Source organism: Crinia signifera, chromosome 4 (assembly GCF_055691185.1).
Source record: "Crinia signifera chromosome 4, ASM5569118v1, whole genome shotgun sequence".
NCBI classification, from domain to species: Eukaryota; Metazoa; Chordata; class Amphibia; order Anura; family Myobatrachidae; genus Crinia; species Crinia signifera.
The window spans coordinates 240,255,828-240,277,324 of record NC_139220.1 but is presented as its reverse complement, the minus strand read 5'-3'; the positions used below and the strand labels follow the sequence as shown (position 1 = coordinate 240,277,324).

At 46.3% G+C, this 21,497-nt stretch overlaps 1 protein-coding gene across 3 annotated transcripts in view; it reads right to left on the bottom strand.

The window, feature by feature from the left end:
• Window positions 1-21,497, bottom strand: part of MAN2A2 (mannosidase alpha class 2A member 2) — a 280,528-nt gene that overhangs the window by 90,132 nt on the left and 168,899 nt on the right. The window contains exon 1 of one of the 3 annotated variants that reach the window (XM_083184112.1): window positions 10,750-11,488. The exons of 1 other annotated variant lie outside the window; for it this stretch is intronic. The gene's annotated coding sequence lies outside the window, so the exon portion shown is untranslated. Of the gene's footprint in view, window positions 1-10,737; window positions 11,489-21,497 lie in introns of those variants that run through there. One more of the 3 variants, XM_083184111.1, reaches the window with a different exon arrangement.

Sequence of the window (21,497 nt, the reverse complement as noted above, 5' to 3'; positions counted from 1 at the left end):
TAACAGTTTTATATTTACTGTTAAAGGGTGGACTGTTGAAGTCTAGGTACACACACGCCATTTATGTGATAGTATGGCCGCCATTTTGGTTCGCAGAGGTGCGCAAATAAAGTTTCCATACCCGAGTATGTGTGACAATGTGGACCAGAAGAGTAGACATACTATCACACATAAATTCATAATAACACACTTACACGAAATGAAATATAGTTAAAAGGTTTAGAACGCCACACATAGCTTAGTTAGCCCTGCACACACCTGTCTATATCGTGTTTAGTACCGTTCCGCTCAGTTCATTATGCGAAGTATTCCGGTCATTGCGAATATGTCGCAATGTACATTGCCCGATAGTTATGGACATAATCCATAATCCAGAGACAGTTTCTGTTGTAAGTAGTTAACAAAGGAAACTAGCTCAAACCGGTTCTTATCCTTGCTGACGCCGAAACCACCAAACAAAGGACTCTTAAAGTTCACTCCCCTGCACCTGGTCAGACCAGGTACAGCGTCTAACCTCCAATCACAGTGGACCGGACATATGATCTCTGACCAATGAGAATGGCCTTTGACCTCCCCCTTCTGACCCTATAAGATAGGCGACCCGGAGCAGGCTCGGTCTCTTCGGCACATCTACTTTCCCTGGACCTTCCTACCGGACTATAGTTCATTCCTGAACGATAGTGAGCTCTGACCGGACTGCGCTTCGCTTACTAGATGACCACGGTAAACGGTTGCATTTTCATGGTATTTATTCTTATAAGTATTGTTGGCTGATTGTGTCTTGTAACTGTATTCTTTCCCCTTAGTAAAGTCTGTTTAGTATTCATTGTTAGTATATTGTATCACCTGTTATACCTGTTTATTCTTATTTCTGTAACCCCCTTTTGTCCATTAGGGACTTAAATACAAACCTTTTACGGAGTTCTAATCTCCTTATTCCTATTCAGTGGTCGTGTCTGTTTATTCGCATAATAGCGATAAGGTATATTACGGACACTGTCCTTTAAGGTATATTCGCAGAATAGAGACAAAGTACTGCGAAAGGATCTCGTATTAAGGTATTGTTTTTTGGTGCAAAATACTAAATAAAAGGTACACTGCGCTGCGCTACCTTTAGTTCGCACGTAGTTAGGTATAAAGGGTAAGCAGGTTACGGACACATTACGTAACCCGCGCTTTTCACTCATTGTCTCTCTGGTCATATTTAATGCACTTTTACACATGCTACAGGTATAGCATGCATATAATGGCAAAAGGCAGGAAATAAATGTTGCTGCAGTATTAAAAAGGGATTATAGTGACAATATAGACAATATGGGGACAATATAGACAAAATATAGGAGACTGGTTTCAGGAGCATTTTGGTTAGGAAAAGCAATGTGCAGTTATATAGAAGCAATGTGCAGTTATATAGAAGCAATGTGCAGTTATATAGCAGGGAATACTGAACCCTGCGGAACAATTTTAAAACTAGTACTAAAGGAAAAATGTAGTGTAGTCCAGTCCGATACCGTATAAGAAAAATGACATGTAAACTCCAAAGAAGACATCGTGGAACTGGAGGTGAAAACCAAAATAAACAAATGTTCACATTACAACATACATATAATATGCAAGATGGCTGAACCAAAGGTGTCCCTTGTAAATGTGTCCCTTTAGCAGAATCAAACTGGTGCAGATATTTATTATACAAGGGTTAAAGTTCTTGTTGCTTCATGTTTTGATTTATTTTTCCAGCGCTTGTGACTGTAGGCTAAACTAAAGGGAATAGTTCCCACAGAAATGTTCAGACTTGCATTAGTGATGCGCATTCCCAGGCTTTCCATATACACTAGTATGCTCAGTACCACAGACACGTTACCCTCAGTGTCAGTGCCACAGGTCCCTAAGCTCAGTGCCACAGATAAATCTATGCTCAGTGTCACCTCCTTTGTACTAAGAATAATAGCATTTTAATCAGCTGTTAGCACTGCAGATGTTCATGATTCATAATACTCCTCAGCTTCAATGTGACCATTCTCTAGGTCCCAGATTGATCACATAAACACTAAATAAGCATAAAAAGAGCAAGTTGTGCCTCCCAGCATCTAATTTGCAGGATTTGAAATCAGAGAGGGCTCAGCATGAGCGAGTAATTACTGTCAGAGATGACTAGACACAGAAAGCACTTTATACAAGATGACAGCATTTATAGAGCTCATTGGGTCACACAGTTTTGGTACCTACACTTTCTATATGTCACAATGAACTGATGAAACCACTGAAGACAAAACTGTTCCTATCTTCAGTAAAAGTCTGCAAACAGATGATGCACATGTGATATAAGACATCATCTGCTTCATACAATGCACAATGCAGATAGTTACCAGGGTGCCTTGAATAGTAACATTTCTACTGGTTTCTAGAACACTGAATATGTTGCGTAAAGTGACAGTTAATATTGTCAATGTTCACATAGGCTCAAAAAGAAATTCCCTCCCCAACAGTAGTACTGGGACCCCTACTTCCGATGTATTTTTATCATTGGGTTTAGCAGTCTTCTCCTCAGCAGGATAGATCTGGCACAGCACAATAAGACTATAACTCATATGCAGAGTAAAATATGCATTTTAACTCTTTCATCTAACTGGTTCTTGTGCTTTTGGGGCACATGTATTAAGCCTTAACAAGAGATAAATGCCAGGGTGATAAAGAGAGATAAACATCCAGCCAATCACCTCCCAACTGCCATGTTACAGGATGTGTTTGAAAAAAGTCAGTTAGGAGGTGATTGGCTGGACGTTTATCTCTCTTTATCACCCTTACATTTATCTCTTGTTAAAGCTGCCCATACACGGTCCGTTTAACGGATCCATTCGGGACTTAAATAGTACACATCGCTTCGCATGCCTTGTGCATGCAATGCGATGCGATGCGATGAGCAGCTAGTACAAAAATGTGAAGCACATACTGTTTGTATCGTATGATGAGATGCGCGGGAGCGCGCATCTCATAATACAGAACAGATGGTCCGGGAACAGACCGTCTATGGGCAGCTTAAGGCTTAACACGGTACTTGTTTCCTAGCACGGCGCCCATCGCATTGTATACCATAAGACTAATTATGGTATACAATGGGATGCGATGCAACGCGATATTGTACAATAAAATATTGTATCGCATCGTATGCCATACAATGGCATACAATGTGATGGTATACAATTTTTTATTGTACAACCACTCTGATGGGTCCTTACAATGTTAAATGCTACCCCCAGGATCAACGGCAACCCGAAGCGTGGCGAGCGCAGCAAGCCCATGAGGGGCGGCGGTACGTGTCCTCCGACCTTTTCATACCCCCACTATCCACATCGGCGTGGAGTTGATTTCAGATAGTGTGGCGAGCGCAGCGAGCCCGAAGCTTGGCGAGTGCAGCGAGCCCCGCGAGGGGACGTGCAATACATGTAAAGTAATACGCGATGCCTCGTGGGGCTCGCTGTGCTCGCCACGCTTCAGGCTCGGTGGTTCGCCACACTATCTAAATTCAACTCCACGCCGACGTGGATAGTGGGGGTTTGAAAAGGTCGGAGAACGCATACCGACGCCCCTCAAGAGCTCGCTGTGCTCGCCACGCTTCGGGTTGGCGTTGATCCTCGGGGGGTCGCGTTGACAATGGGTGGGTATTTAACATTGTAAGGACCCATCAGGGTGGTTGTACAATAAAAAATTGTATACCATCGCATTGCATGCATCGTATGCGGCTATATGGCATGCGATGCGATGGCATAAGATGCCATAAGATGAAATATTGGGCGCCGTGCTAGGAAACAAGTACTCTGTCCCAGAGTTCTTTATTTATATCTTTAGCTGGTGAAGGAAGTTGCAGTTGCACACCATTATGGATGCCCTGGTTATAATCCTAAAGGATGATTCTTATCTGGCAAGTTCCCTTTCCTCCAATTGCCAGTGGTAATGTAGAACACATGGGGCCTTTTTCAGATGTGGTTGGAGTAGCGATCACTGCTGTTTACATGGAAGCAGCAATTGCACTTATATATTAATGCAGACATCTCCTGCATGCATTAATTACACATTGCAGTATCATGTCATCTGCGACACCCCTGGCCAGGTGCATGACCCATGAAACAGCAAAGAGGCCAGGATCTCCATGGGATGACAGATTTCCTGGCCTCCATGGTGGGAAATGGAGACAGATGACAACCCCTTATCCATCCCCAAATGGCAGCAGACTGACAATCACTGCCAGTCTGCTGCCGATGTGCATCCAACATAAAAGTTCAGGTCAACAGTATGCTCTAAGTACAGGACATTGGTACTTTGCAGCATGCCACGCTACTCGTTTGGGATCTGTATCGGGCCAATGGGTCTTTGACATGTTTTTCAGTCATGAGCACAAAAAACCTTTATAAACAAGGAAGTAAAAATAAATATTTTATCTCATGACGTTATTTTATCGAGGGCGGGGTGGAGCAGTGAAGCGTCATTATGGGGTGGAGACAGCATTTGGAACGGACGCTACCTCCTCCCTATAGTGTGAAAGGGACCAGGGTTGCTCGACTCAGGTAACCTGTTCAAACCGGACCCGGGTTATTTGTGCGGTGTTAAAGGGGTATTAGACTAACCTATACTTGGTGCAGATGCCATGCTGAAAGCGTATTTATGCTTCTGTTCAACTCTGGCCATTGCACTGACATTCCCTAACTGAACTGCATGTGTGAGAACCTTCAACTGTTAAAATCCAGCCCTAAATGGAGAAGCTACTGAAAGGTTTAAGGGCGGGATGTATTAAAATATATCACCGCCCCTCGCCGCTGGACCGCAGCGATGCTAGCGCATATGTATTAATATATGCGGCTAGCATCGCAGTGGGGTGATGGAGGCCCCCTGCGATACCTGTGATATGGTGTGCGGGGGGTTTCCATCACCTCCCTGGGTGCCTCCCCTCATGCTGGGAAGCCTAAGCAGGCTGTCCCTGGCACCTCCTCCTCCTCCCTGCAGCCGGAAGGACGTCCGGCTGCGTTGCTAGGGGGAGGAGCAGTTTACCTTCCGGGTCCAGGAGGACCTGGAGGAAGGTAAGCCAGGGGGCGGGGTCGGTATCTGCAGTGGGGGTCGGCGGAGGCGGTGGGTTGCGGCGGGCGGCAATAGAAGGCCATAGGCCCAGCGAAAATGGGGTGGCCGGGTGTTAATACATTTGAAAATGTGGTAAACCCCACGAAAACAAGGGGTTTACCACATTTTCCGATTAGTACTTCCTGCTCTAAGACTCTACATTGCCCGCGCTTGTGTGCAGCCCAGCTCTGGAGCATGGGCAGTATGAAAACAAGCAAATGGTGGTATGCACAACACTGCGTCCAGTCCCAATAGTTCAAACAACCATTGTGCGTTCCAGCTCTACCTACATATGGATGGGCATACATTCCAAAAAAGCCTTAACTACGAACTATGGATCTGACTCAGACCTGATTGCTGCTTTGCCAAATCTGAATTATTGATACACTGCGCATGCGTATGGCCACAATGCACATGCGCGATCCCTGCTAGGGAAGAAATCTCGCAGCTTTTTTCCTTCGTTAGCCGTTTGCAAGATGATTGACAGCAATTCAGCATCTGGAGGTGATAACCGGCTGGTTAGTGGGAGAGCTTATAAAAATGCAGGCATGCCATAAAAAAATGTTAGGCGTACCCAAGCGTTTTAGGGGAGGGTGTGTGATGTCAGCTCCATCCCAGATATGCCTGATCTCAGTCGCAGAGTAAGTCCCTGGCTACTTCTAGCTTGCGATATGTGGTTCCCAGTGGAAACAAGTTATTTGATGGTAATCACCTAACAAATGCTTTTAAACATTTTTGCTCAGCTGCAAACTCTTTGCTAGCCATACACATTTATTAGCAAGGCAGAATTTCACTATAGGACCAGCAACATCAGGTAGTCTGATCAAGGAGGGGATGTGGCTAAAGTGGTGCTTATATGATTATTAAAATGTATTTCTATAGCACATACATATTCTGCAGCACCTTACGGGGAGATGCTAAACTCATCTTCATTATATTGTTAAAGCTTTTCGAACATTAGTTACAATGAGATTTATCAAGTTTTATCAAGTATAGACTGTTCAAAATAATGTTCTGACCTTATTCACTGTATCTCTTCCGGAAATTAAGAAAATGCCCTACCCCCTTCTTAAAAAATGTTGATAAGCAGTAGGGTAACATATTGGCCTCCCTCTATCTGTTTCAGCTCAGCCCTATTAATAACATGAACATTTTTAAAGGCCGGCCAGATAGCAACCCTATACTATTTATAAACTTTAATGTTCCAGAGTGGGAGTGGAGAGGGCATTGTTCACTGAATGGGTTACAGGATTGGATTGCTGTGGCACCTATTCACAGAGGTATGGTGTTCAGCATATACACATTTTCTTTATACTCAAAGGTTCTATAGCATCAGGCCCTGTAGAATAATTATGTTATCTGCTGCAGTTCCAGTAGTACTTGTGAGAAATGGAACAGAGGCCATTATTCTGGTTCACTCGCAAAAGCAAATTCCTTCTCAAATGGACAAAACCATGTGCACTGCAGGTGGGGTAGATGTAACATATGCAGAGAGAATAATATTTGGCTGGGTTTTACATCAAAGTGAAATCTATATATATATATATATATATATATATATATATATATATATATATATATATATATATATATATATATATATATATAAATAAAATAAAGCAGTCAGTATTTTCCATGCACAGAAACAAAATAACTCACCCAAATCTAATTCTCGCTGCACAAGTTACATCTCCCATCCCCGCAGTGCACATGGTTTTGTCCATTTGAGAAGGAATTTGCCTTTGTGATTGAACCAGAATAAGGCCCAGAGTCCCAATTGTAGGAAAATTACATGACTGATATCCCAAGATAGTATAATGAAATGGTTTATTTAGTAAAAGTGTTGAACCAAAATAGCCTTTTTTATATTATTAAATGTTTCTCAACATCAGATCATTAATCTATCAATTAAAACATAAGAAAAATAAAAAGGCAATATGTACAGTAATGTGGAAATGACCCTTGTTGCAGCATATCCCCAGGATAACCATGTATCTTCAACACACGTAAACACTTTTTGCTTGTTTAAATACAACTATGGGAAATTTACTAAAGACATATGCTACTCTTCAAATATTTTGGTTCTTGTTTCCTAGCACGGCGCCAGCGACTTTTATCTTATGGCATCAGGTCTATCATATCGGGTCGCATCGCATGCGACCCGATCGCATGCCATGCGATGCGATCAGACCCAATTTTTAATTGTACAGCCACCCTGATGGGTGATTACTATGTTAAATGCACCCCCAGACCCGATTTTTCATTGTACAGCCACCCTGATGGGTGATAATGCACCCCCATTGTTAACACCACCCCCACTATCAACGCGAACCTAAAGCGTGGCGAGCGCAGCGAGCCCGTGAGGGGCGGCGGTACGCGTCCTCCGACCTTTTCATACCCCCACTATCCACGTCGGCGTGGAGTTGATTTTATATAGTGTGGCGAGCGCAGTGAGCCACCAAGCCCAAAGCGTAGTGAGCACAGCGAGCCCCGCAAGGGGACGCGGATTACTTCACATGTATTCCGCGTGCGCTCGCCACGCTTCGGGCTCAGTGGCTCGCTGCGGTCGTCACACTATATAAAAGTAGGGGTATGAAAGGTCGGAGGATGCGTACCGCTGCGCTCGCCACGCTTCGGTTTGGCGTTGATAGTGGGGGTGCCGTTAACAATGGGGGTGCATTTAACATGGTAATCACCCATCAGGGTGGCTGTACAATTAAAAATCGGGTCTGGTGGTGCTTTTAACATAGTAATCACCCATCAGGGTGCCTGTAAAATGTAAAATCGGGTGTAATCGCGTCGCATCGCATGCTATTGTAATGGCATGCGATGCGACGCGATGTTAAAATTGTATAGGAAGCTCTGAAACCCTAATATCGGGTCAGATCGGGTCCCATCGCATACCTTAAGTAATGGTATGCGATGGGACCCGACGGGCGCCGTGCTAGGAAACAAGTACCAATATTTTTAACATTAGCTTTTACATAAGTTTCACCACCATTATTAGGCATTGTCCTTCTAGATGTGGAGGTTACTAAAATATACTGATACCAATAAAGGCCAACATACAGCAGTAGCCTGTTCATTTCAGCCATATTAATAAGATTCCCTTTTCTACTGGCCAGCCATACAGCAACCATATACCCCATATAAACATGAACATTCCCAGTGGTAGCAGCGGGAGTTCACATAGGGGGAGGGGATTCAGCTTGGCTCAGTATGCAGCATAAATTTGCTTCTTACCGAGTGGTTAAACGGTGCCTGCCGAGTGAGCGAACGCCCGCCCCCCTTTGCCGAGCAAATGGCTGCATTTGCATGCAAATCGATGTGTCTGCTCACACATCCATTTGGTTGTGGCCATACAGACAAAAAATCCTTCGATGTGGCCAACCATATAGGATTTTTGGCCAGCTCACAGATAAAAGTCAGTCTGATTTTTATCTGGGACAGATATGGCCAAACAGGGGGCAGGCGCTGAGGTCATGTGACGTCAGCCACCCGTCCCATGCAGGCTTCGCCATGTTTGCATTTGCATAGGGATGCCCAGTGTTTTTCTGGTCGCACCCACTGTTTTTGTGGGTACACGTCCCCTGGGTGTCTCCATGCGGCAACCCCCTGTACACCCGCTGCCTGTTTGCCTCTGTGGGAAAGCCTCAGCGACTGTAATAGTCACTGAAGGCGTATGTACAGCGGTCATGAGCATGCGTATAATCGCCTATACGCATGCTCAGAGCCACACCATCGGTCCCCGAAGCGAATACGCTAGGGATGGAGCCATGTTGAATCAGGCCCAGGGTGTGTGTTGGTAAAAAATTTTAGTGATGGAACATGGCTGGGCTGCTTTACCACCTGCCAAATGGCAAAGGAATAAGTGCATCCGTATGTTCATGTTAATCTCCGGTTCTACAGCTTTAGACCCTGCTAGTTTCAGGCAATTGTGTCATTAGTGGAAGTACCAGAGGCATTTGTGTTGTAAGTGACACCAGCCCCAATTGTAGGACCTTCACAAGACTGCTACTGGACAAAGGGAATCTAAGGGGTCACTGGATGGAGGTACTGTAACCCAAGGAGACAATGGACGGGGGTAACCTAAGGGGACGGAGGTTACCTATATGGACAAGCTCCTTTCTGATTTCTACTTTAACACAATTGTATTTCTTTTTTCATTAACTGCAGAGGAATAATTGAATAGTATTATAATAAAACTTGGATGATGTGGTCCAGTGGCCCTGCATATGGTGAATATTACATGATTTGGAATACAGACAATTGATGAGTAAGATCATCATAGTACACTGTTATAGGTAATAGCCATAGTAAGAGCTGAGTGGACCGTAAACAATAGGAAAGACAGCAAGCACTGACCATAGAGCCTTCCAGCACATACTATATGTGCTACACTGTGGCCATTTTTCACATATGTCTGAAAGCTGCTCAGGCTGAGGCATAAAAAAACACTGTGTATATGCAGACTATTAGGGATCCAGCACATTGGCATCATTGCCTCTACTAAAACATACTGGGGCAGATGTATTAAGCCTGGAGAAGAGATAAACTTGAGATAAAGTGGAGATAAATTGAAAGGAGATAACGCACCAGCCAATCAGCTGTGTTTGAAACATGACAGTTGGAAGTTGATTGGCTGGTGCGTTATCTCTTTCCAATTTATCTCCACTTTATCTCAAGTTTATCTCTTCGCAAAGCTTAATACATCTGCCCCACTATTCTATGTTCAATTCATGATGAATACAACTCATCCTGGGTGTAACACCAGGATCTACTCTCATATCCACATTCTGTATGCACTTTGATAAGTTTCAGATTGATGATGTGTAAGAAGAAGATGGATGGATGTATATATATATATATATATATATATATATATATATATATATATATATATATATATATATATATATATATATATATAAATATTTTTTTTTTTTAAACAATGGTCACCCCCCAAAGTCATGCACTTGATCCAATTACTACCATGCAGCAAAATGACTTTTTCACTCAACCGCCTTTGAGAAATATTGAGAGGTTTTTAGTGACAACATCGCAGAATCATGTCACATACATCAATTGGCTGAATACACAGGGGATGATTCATTTCATGAGATCAGACTACAGTATGGACAACAAAAAGATGTAATATTGTTCTAGAGAACCGGAACAGATGTTAGTATTCCCAACCAACCTTGTGAAGATTTACTGCAGTCCCATACCTCTGTTCAGTAAATCCTTAGGAGGCTACTAATCTACCAGATGGCATTTCATCTAGCTATACTGCCTGGCTATGTATACAAACAAGCCTCCTGCATGGTACATTGCTAGAGACAGATCTCTCATCACAAATGGAGGAGGCTAGTTGCACAGCATGTGAATGAAGACAGTGCCAATTAAATGTCCCTTTAGTGGAGGTAATTTGCAGAGCGCTTACAGAGCTGCAGTCCTGGTACAGATGGAACTGCTCAGCAGCAGTTAAGAGGTTAAACAACCTATTCCTTGAGATTACTGGGGGAATGCTACTTTACACAGCTTAGTGTAGTACACAGAAATACATTAACCCTTTGTCAGCAATTGTCAGTCACGCATGACCAAATAAATATGAAATGGACTGATTACCCCAATAATTACCCCTCCTGGTCCTGGAGTAGTTGGATCTCCTGGAATTCTCCACGTTGTTGACTTCTAGTCCGCACCGGGCCTTAGTCAAAAGGGAGCCCTGTGCCAGCCGCTGCCCACATGCCCACCCTGGTGCCGCCGTCCTCACCAGTCCACCGCTATGGAGGGGCTGCTGTATTACCTGGCCGCCAGATCACAAGGAGGAGTCCACGTCCCTTCTCTCCCCCCAGCGTCCTATTACACCCACAGCTGATGTATGTCTGTCAGGGAGCAGCACCGAGCCAAGCCAGGAAATACACCCAACAACAACCACAGACCGGCGCCCACTAATCTGCCAGCAGCACCCACCGCGTCCCCGCTCCTGCCCCGGGGTCAGTGCCCTGCTATGCCAGGCTGGAAAACATGACCGTATAAAATATGCATGAATGCAGCCACCCGGGTCCCTGGAATTTGTACATGCCCGGCTGGAGGGAGAGAAGGAGGATCACAGGTGGAGCCTCACAGTTCTGAAATAATCTGTTACAGTCCATGCATGGTCCCCTGCACGGCGGAGGATGCTTCTGTCTCTGTGCCCGTGCTGTGGCTGCAGGATGCGGCTACAGATGTTTGACCGCCGCCCCCATAGCACCAGCCCCTCACTCCTCCAGCAGCTGTCTCATAGATTGCTGCCAAGGTCCTTGATCCCTTTGTTTAAAGTGATAGGGACATAAGAGCAGCATCACAGCAGCCTCCGGTGCCAGCGACATGTACCAGGGATTGAGGAGCATCTAGTGGACAGGAGGAATGTCTACAACCAGGCTTTTCACTCTGATATCATGCAATTTCCTGCTGCAACTTGGTGTTTCCTGGTCAAAATCTCAAAATTCTCTATTTGTTTTCATTGTCCATTTCATTTGATTAAAACACTGCAATAGATGCTTTAGATGAAGCAGCCTAAAGGTCCCCATACACTATACAATTCACCTGCAGTTTGGGTTCTTTTACTACGATTGTGGCGTTCAATCGCAGGAAAAGATCCCAAATTGCAGGTGAATGACAGGACGTCCGATGCGATGTGCGGTCCCGTGACAGGGGATGCAGTCTGGAGCTGGATAACCATTGTAGAGGCTGAAGAGCCATTGTGGGACAGCTGCTGATGGAAAGACACTGTGGAGCTGAAGAGACACTGGGGGCGGGATGTACTAAAAACAAAAATGTGGTAAAAACCCTGTTATCTTGGGGGTTTTTTACCGCATTTTCAAATGCACTAAAGCCCCTCCAGGCGGGGCTTCCTTGCAGGGAATATGTCTATGGTAGGGTTACCACCTTTTTGTTGAGCGATTCCCGGACAGTGACCCGCCCCTTGCCACACCAACAGCCCACCCATTGACCCGCCCCTTTACCGCCTTATGTTTTTTTTTTACATTTGCTTCAAATCTATTCTTGATTTCGCACACGGTAAATGCCACATACATGTTACGTCACATCACACACTGTAATGCCCATTACACATTATGCCACACACTGATGCCCATTATACATTATGCCACACACCGTGATGCCCATTACATGTTATGCCATGTGTGGACAATGTAAAAAAAGAAAATATGGAGAAAATGGACAGTGCGCGCCGAAGGCACCCAAAATTTGCACCATAATGCCTATTACACGTCACACATCCATATTATACTACATGCCATAGTGCCTATTACACGTTATGCCAGCGCTCAACAATTTTTCTTAAAAAGAAGGATGACAGGCACAGTGCGCGCCTGTGGCGCGTGTCAAAAATTTACACCATAATGACTATTACACGTCACACACCCATATTATACCACATACCATAATGCCCAGCATGAGTTATGCCAGGGCGCACACCAGAATGCCTATTATACGTCACACAACCATTACATAAGTATACTACATGGCCATTACATGCCACACAACCTAATGTCCATTACACGTTATGCCACACAATCTAATGCCCATTACACATTATGCCAAACATAACATAATGCCCATTACATATACCACACAAAGTAATGGCTATTACATATTATGCCATATAAATGCCGTCTACCTCCATGTTAATTTCTTGGGGTTTCATGCCCGATGCCAGGGCCTTCATGCTCGATGCCATGGGGAGTGCAAATGCCTATTGCCAAGGTGCAGGGCAAATGCTCGTTGCCAAGGGGAGGGCAAATGCCTGTTGCCAAGGGGGACTGCAGATGCCTGTTGCCAAGGTGGAGGGCAGATGTTCGTTGCCAAGGGGGAGGGCAAATGTATGTTGCCAAGGTGAAGGGCAAATGCTAGTTGGCGAGGGAAGGGCAAATGCCTGTTACTAAGTGGAAGTACAAATGCTCGTTGCCAAGGGGAATGCAAATTAATCAGTCAGCTGGAGCCGGGCATAGGAGATCACGCTGCTCCAGCCCCCTCCTATATGGCTGACCCAACAACCCAGCCCCTATACATACATTCTAGTACACTCTAAAAATCAGGGCAGGTTGCCATGGACACAGACTACTTGATACCAGCACTCAGAGCATGACCATGATCTTACCTTGTCCTCCATCTTGCTGAACCGGGATGAAGCAATAAATGAGTTATGGCAGGAGCTGCAGCTGGATACAGCAGCTATACCCAGAGACACCCTGTGCAGAGCTCCCCTCTGCCTCCTTCTGGGCCCCTGGCTGCTGCTGACTGACTGCTCTGTATGCAGGAAGTGGCGCTAGGCATGAAGGGAAATTAAGTTCTCCCGACCACAGCACAGACCGCGGAACACTGGATCACGAACTATATCTCCCAGCAGGCCCCACGCGGTCTCCATGTGTCACCGCTGTCAGCGCGAAGGCGGACCTGCTGCTGCTGCTCGCCCTACCCACAGTGAGTCACAGCGCTGCCGGTCTACTTTCTAGGCTTTCCCCGGCAGCGCTTCATCACTTACCTTCAGTTTGCAGTTCCCGGACATTGTATAGTCCGGTAACACCACCCATCCGGACTCCGGACACCCGGTCTAATTCACGTCAGCAGCCGCCGGGGGCGCGAACTTTTGAATAAATATCCGGCGTCTGCTGGACACAGACGCCGATTATAGCTTTGTGGACCCTGTCTGGAAATCCCTTGGTGTTCCTGGTTCCAGAGTCTCCCAGAGCCTCGCAGCTGTTGTTCTTGCATCCTGCCCTGCTGCAGCCAGGGCCGTTTCTAGAGGCGGACAAGCCGTGCAGCAGCCCGGGGCGCCGCACGGCTTGTCCGCCTCTGTTTGACAGCCGGGGCACCCTGCAGCTCTCCCAGCGCCGCGGCCGCCGCAGCATCCTCCCCGGCGTCTAACTCCACACACAACAAGCAGAGGGAGGGGAACGCATCATGCGTCTCTCCTTCCCCCTCGCTCAGTGTGTCACTGGGCTGTCAGCCTATCAGCGCTCGCGGGCTGGCAGCCATTAAGGAGCCAGCCCGCGGGGTATGAATGGCTGATGGGCGACGGCTCAGGACAGACAGGTACAACTACACAGTGAAGGGGAAGGAAAGAAGCGCGATGCGCTCCGCTCCCCTCCCCAAGGAAGCAGCGCTGCAGCAGCACTCCCCAAGGAAGCAGAGGCGATGGCACAGACTGGGGAGACACAGACACAGTGAGTTTGGCACTGTGGGGGCATAGATCTATGGCACTGTGGGGGCATAATTGGCACTGTGGGGGCATATATCTGTGGCACTGTGGGGGCATATGTTTGGCACTGTGGGGACATATGTTTTGCACTATGGGGTCATAAGTGTGGCACTGTGGGGGCATATGTGGCGCTGTGGGGGCATATGTGGCGCTGTGGGGGCATATGTGGCGCTGTGGGGGCATATGTGGCGCTATGGGGGCATATGTGGCGCTGTGGGGGCATATCTGGCACTGTGGGGGCATATCTGGCACTGTGGGGGCATATATGTGTGGCACTGTGGGGGCATATGTGTGGCACTGTGGGGGTATATATTTGTGGCGCTGTGGGGGCATATCTGGCACTGTGGGGGCATGGTTGGGTGGGGGGGCGCATTTTTTTTCCTTCGCCCTGGGTGCTAAATTGTCTAGAAACGGCCCTGGCTGCAGCTAAGTGTTTGTTGCACTCTTGCCTTGTATTCCTCCTGTCTCCTGTTTCCCCAATACCAGCTTGGATGTCTGCACTGTAGGGCTTGCCCCTCACAGTGCAGGATAGTGCAGTTGAGGTTGTTTCTATTTGTGTACCATCTGTTAGAGCATTGTTGCCTATTGTATTGTTATATTCCACCAAAGAGCATTGTTGCCGTTATTATTGTATTGTTATATTCCACCAAAGAGCATTGATGTCGTTATCATTGTTTTCTTACACTCTAGTGTAGGGGTCTCAGACCTGCACATTTAGGGCTTAGTTAGTTATCCTTTTGCTCCTGGACTGCCTCCACAGATACGTTGTCTTGTTCCTAAGACCTGCCTGTAACGGAGTCTGGGCGGACCTAATTTGCCCTAAACAGCCGGGACGGGTACAGGTGAAGCCTAGCCCTGCACGTATATCGTGGATTCCAGGCTAGGGCAACAGAGTCAGGGAACAGGTCTTATGACCACCTACAGAACCCTAACATGCAGTCATTCTATAATCACTTAAGCTGCAGATTCCCAACTGCTTGATCAGGTCTGGATAAACCCCGCTGTTGGAGAGACACTGCTGAGGCTTGAAATACAATGTGGGACTGGAGTTGGACAGACAATGCGGGGCTGGAACAATGCAATGAGGAAGGCAAGTCCCATGCTTGGTTCATAGTTGCCTACCCTTCTGCATTCTGCAGGAGGATTCCTGAAATAATAACAATCTCCCTTTCTCCCTGAAGAGTTTAGCAATCTCCCTGATTTCACCTAACCCATATTATGCAGCTGTTACATTTTTTGGGGAGAAAAAAAGAAATCAGAGATATATACATTTAAATGGAATCATTAGTGGCATTTCCCTGTATTGGTTATTATAAGTCACAATAATCACTAAGGCTACATTAATTTAAAAATAGATTTGTCGGGTGTGGTATAATACCCCGACAGTCGGGATTCCGACAGTCAGTACTCCGAGGTCGGAATCCCGACTGCACAGAGGGGAGAGCGCAATGAAGCCCCTCGCTGGCTCGCTGCGCTCGCCATTCTGCGGGCATGTGGACCCCCACGAGGGAGCAGTCGGGATTGCGACGTCGGATTACTGACTGTCGGAATCCCGACTGTCGGGGAGCCGTCCGGCACCCGATTTGTCATGGCCACTTATATGGAGACACATGTAAAATACAATTCATGAACAGGAGTTACTCTGGACCGGATCAACTATACCTATTGAATACCTTCACCCACCGAGACCATCTGGATCACCCCTGTCTCATCACCCACGCTATCTCAGTTTACTTCCACCATTGGTCTTTATCCCAGCTGGACATATTGGTCACACTGAGCGCAGGAATCGAGGTTGGCCGCTTACATCATCTGTCATCCAAGTCTACCAACCTTGAGGAAACCTGCCTCTCTACAAACATCTAATTGGGACCTCTAGCGAAGTGGGAAGTATCTGGCTATATACCATCTAAGCCCCCACCGACATCGGGTTATTGCCCACTGTGGCCCCACCATCGCAACCAATTGAGGACACCCTTCTAATTGTATCTGGGACTAGACCATCTGAGACACCGTGTGGTAACTATCAGCCCAGTGGGCCTCTTGATTATTTGCATCATTATACTTCCGTATCCCACGGAACTGGTCCTATCAGCCAATTCATCAATTCAGTTTCCGGTCCAGTCATAACAAATTAATTTGTTTTTATCCCCTTGTTCCCCATTTATTTTATTGTTTCATTTTTTTACTTGTTTATATTGTGCAATTGTACTTAATATTCTTAATTGTTATTAAAACATTTATACCTTTCATCATACCAGCGCCACTTCTTTCTCTTTTTTGCTTGGTCCTTGGGGCTGACAACCCCTTTCTAAGTGGCAGCTCTTAGCGAGACACCCTTGATAGCGCCTGTCGGTGCACCCTAGGGGGCACACCATTTTTTCCTACAATTCATGAACAGGCCCTGACACATGTCAGTGTATTTTCTTCAACAGGTAAAGTAGATCTTACTGACTGCTTTAGGGCTCAGCTACATTTGGATGTAAGTCATTTTATGACACACCTCCCAGATGTAGCAGTGCATGTCTATGCTTCTAGGTGCCACCTTCACAATCTCCATGAAATGCTTTTGAAAAGTAGGCAAGTATGGCTTGATAGAATAGGGAGAGGAATAAGTCGCAGAAAGACGTAACAATGCCTTTGTATAGGTCATTAGTTCGGTCTCATCTTGAATGCTGGAAGCTGTATCTCCAGAAGGATATTAATATATTAGAGACTATGGCCCCTTTTCAGATCTGATCGCAGTACAAATTTGTTCTCAAAATGGGCAAAACCATGGGCACTGCAGGTGGGGTGTGTAACAAAATGAGTAATGGGCATCACGGTGTGGCATAATGTGTAATGGGCATCACAGTGTGTGGCACAATGTGGAACTTGTGTAGTTTCACGGCGGCACCTTACGCTACACTGTCAGCATAGCCCAACGGCAGCCTAGCGTACTGTTCCCGCAGCAGTCCTGCGTAGTCAGGGTAGTGTCCCCGTCATGCAGAAAACCACACTCACACCTGTGAGGGGACGCTGCACGCATCCTCCCGACCTGTTAATACCCCCACTATCCACGTCAGCGTGGAGTTGATTTTATAAAGAGTGGCGAGCGCAGCGAGCCACCGAGCCCAAAGCGTGGCGTGCGCAGCGAGCCCCACGAGGGGATGCGTAAAACGAGCCCGAAGTGTGTCGAGCGCAGCATGCCCCGCGAGGGGACATGGAATACATGTCAAGTAATACGTGTCCCCTCACGGGGCTCGCTGTGCTCGCCACGCTTCGGGCTCGTTGGCTCGCTGCGCCCGACACACTTTATAAAGTCAACTCCACGCCGACGTGGATAGTGGGGGTATGAACAGGTTGGGAGGACGCGTATAGCATCCCCTCGCATCTGTGCTCGCCATGCTTCAGGCTGGCGTGGATAGTGGAGGTGTTTCAGGAACACCTTCATACCTGTCATGTCATCCATCTGAAACAATGAAAGAAGAAAAACCATGAGCAATGTTAAATAATAGCGTAGAACAACAAGTCCCAGAAAGGTCCAAAACACTTATTCCTCCGACACAGCAGCCCCTCCAGATGCAGCTGATGTCGACACAGCTGTGTCATCCTCGGTGTCGACTGCTTTGTTTGCAGTTGGGACAAGAGTCAGTGCATGTAATATGCGCAGGAAAGCATCCTCCACCCCTAGGGCTTTGCTCTATATGAATTCCTGCAAGTATGGGTCCAGATACTGGCGTGCAGTGCCCCTTTGCCTCTTATTCCTCCACTTGCAGGAGCCCCAGAGTCTCTCAATATTCTGGGAATGTACCCAAGTGTCTGGGTCCACAAAGTTATAATGGTGGTTGATGCGCATGTGGTGGTACCCCGCCTGCCCAATTCTTGCGTATTGTACGCATGCCAACAGTCTGAGTAGATGGTGGTAACTGGCTCTATGTGTGCTTTGATGGCAGACATTACGGTCCTGGTGTCATGGCTGGCCACTGGTGTGATGAAGCATTCACTGGTCTCACGCGATATCCCACCGAAGAGCCACTGCTGTGGTACGACACGTCCAACGTGGCTCTTACGATGGACAAACAGACTTTTATCCACCTCAAAGATTTTGCCAGGTCTGCCAATCCGGCGTTGGGGCTGGGACATCTGATCGAGGGTACAAGCCTCCCGCATCAGATTGTTATATATAAGGGCAGTTTTGTTAGAAATCTTGAGGTGGTGCTCACAAAACTGAATGCTTGTCAGCTCCCCCACCCACGAAAATATGAACCGCAGAAGGGTCAGAAAGGTCAGGTGACATCCGCAAAACCATTGTGCGGAGACTGACCTTCTTCCCACAGCTTCTTATGTGACAGTGCCACATACGCTCCTTTACATTGAGCCTCATAGGATGCCCATTAACACAGGTCTGTGTCTCTGGCAGCAAGTGGTGGCGTTGGAAAAACTCTACTGACTCCTCCTCCGTCTGCGGCAGCTTGAAAATGGTTAATGGTTCCGCAGCCATAACCCACACAATGTAATAAGCAGTGACACAATGCTGACTGACTACACTAACTGCGTAACACTGACGGACTACACTAACTGAGCTCCGGTTAGCCGCGAACGCACACACAGTCACAGGGACGCTGACCATGCTGACTACACTGGCTGCTGGAACACGATGCTGACAGGGACGCTGACTAGCGGGAACACAATGCTGATGCTGACATGGACTCTAACTACGCTGCTGGCTGTGATGCTGACAGGGACACTAAGCTGACTACGTAAGTGCCACTGTGAAACTACACAAGTATCGTAATGGGCATTAGGGTGAGCACAATCCTGACGCAGTTTGTCTAAGGGGCTCCTCCTGGCGCAGTGTGTCGAATGGGCTCTAGTATAAATGGCATTACTATGTGGCGTATTGTGAATTGGTACTATTATGTGGCCACGCCCTAAATTTTTGCCGCATGTCTCTGGTGTGCACTGCCCCTATTTTTACGTATCAATTAATACTCCTGAGTAATAATTACTTCTGAGTAATATTTTCTTTAAGTCTTTCATGTCCCAATGCATCCACACACAACACAAACCGCTTATCTATAATCAGTGGCGGAACTACCCAGGGTGCAGGGGGTGCAGCTGCTATGGGGCCCGGTGGCTGGGGGGCCCGATGGACAGTAAGCACTCCCTGACCCCTGCACCGTGCGTAGGTATTTTTTTTAAGGGAGCCACTGACTGCTGCAGCTGCCTGTGTGGCTTATGATCTGCTCGCCGGAGCCAGGGAAAGTAAGTAAAGAGGGGGGCGGGGCGCGTGTCCGGAAGAGAGACTGTGCTGGGAGTCTGCAGCCTGGCTATGGCACTGGAACTGACGGCGAGGGGCGGCCGAGGTAGGAGTCTTTCCAGTGATGTATGGTGGTGGCTGTGTCCAGAGAGGCACACCCGCTCACCACGGCCGCCACCTCCCCCAGCCTCCCACCGGGTGCCGACGACACTCTCCCCGCCGCCTACACTCACTGCGGTCCCCGTAATCCACCCCCCACCTCGGCTCCTCGTGCTCACCATGCTCCCCACTAGTAAGTACCTTGTAGAGATTTATCGATGCACTGTGGGGTGTGCAATTAAATCAAATGCGCCCTCACCAGCAGCCTATCTTCTAGCAAACAATATGGTCAAAAAACTGAAAATTATGGATGGTGAATTACAGGCGCTTGGGTCTGATGTATAAATGATTGCTGATTTCCGAAAGGTAAAAAACAGATATTTATTATAACCTCCTAGAGCTGGGTCATCTCAAGCACAAAAAAGAATAAAATAGAAAATCACAATCTTCTTTAAAAAATAAAATGTCTCTTTAACCCCTTCCTGACACAGCCAGTTTTTGCCTTCCTGACAGAGCCCTTTTTTTCAAATCTGACATGTATCACTTAAGTGGGGATAACTTTTTTTTTGCTTTTACTTATCCCAGTGATTTTGAGATTGTTTTCTCGTGACACATTGTACTTCAAATTAGTGGTAAATTTGGGTAGATACAGTCTGTGTTTTTTTGTGAAAAATACCAAAATGTCGTAAAAAAATGGAAAATTTAGCAATTTGCAAAATGTTAAATTTTCTGCTTGTGAGACAAATAATCATACCACTCAAAATAGTTAATAACTAACATAGACCATATGTCTACTTTATGTTTCCATCATTATTTCAACTTCCTTTTAATTTTTTTGGACACTAGGAGGCTTACAATATGAATAGCAAATTCTCAAATTTTCAAGAAAATTTCAAACACTGATTCTTTTAGGGACCAGTTCAGTTCTGATGTGACTTTGAGGGACTTGTATGTGAGACACCCCCATAAATGATGCCATTTCAAAAACTGCACCCCTCACAGTATTCAAAACAGCATTTTGGAAGTTTGTTAACCCTTTAGGTGTTTCACAGGAATTAAAACAAAGTGTAGGTGAAATTTCAAAATTTCATTTTTTTTGCAGATTTGCAATTTTAATACATTTTTCTAAGGAACACAGTAGATTTTACTAGAGAAATGTGACTAAAAATTGATTCCCCCAATTCTTTTGTTTTCATAAATATCCTATATGTGGCCCTAGTGTGCACGTTGACCAAACCACAGGCTTCATAATAGAAGGAGCACCTACTTGATTTTGGAGCCTCCTTTTTATGAGATTATTTTTTAGGCACCATGTAGGTTTCTAGGCACCATAAGATGCTAAAATTTAGGAACCGCCCCACAAGTGACCCCATTTTGCAAACTACACCCCTCAGGGAATTCATCTAGGGGTATAGTGTACATTTCAAACCCCCAGGGGTTTCACCAATTGTGGTACAACTGGGCAGTGAAAATGAAAAATTAAATTTTTTACACAAAAATGCAGTTCTGGCTCAAAATTTTTCATTTTCACAAGGAATGAAGGAGACAAAGCACCCCAAAATCTGTGCCCCAATTTCTCCCGAGTACGGCAATGCCTCACATGTGACCAAAAAATACCATTTGGGTGCATGGCAGGACTCAGAAGGGAAGGAGTGATTTTTGGATTTTGCAGCTCCGATTCTGGTGGAATGTTGGTGGGTGCTATGTCGCATTAGCAAGACCCCCCAAGCACCAATACAGTGGAACCCCCCCACAAGTGACCCCATTTTGCAAACTACA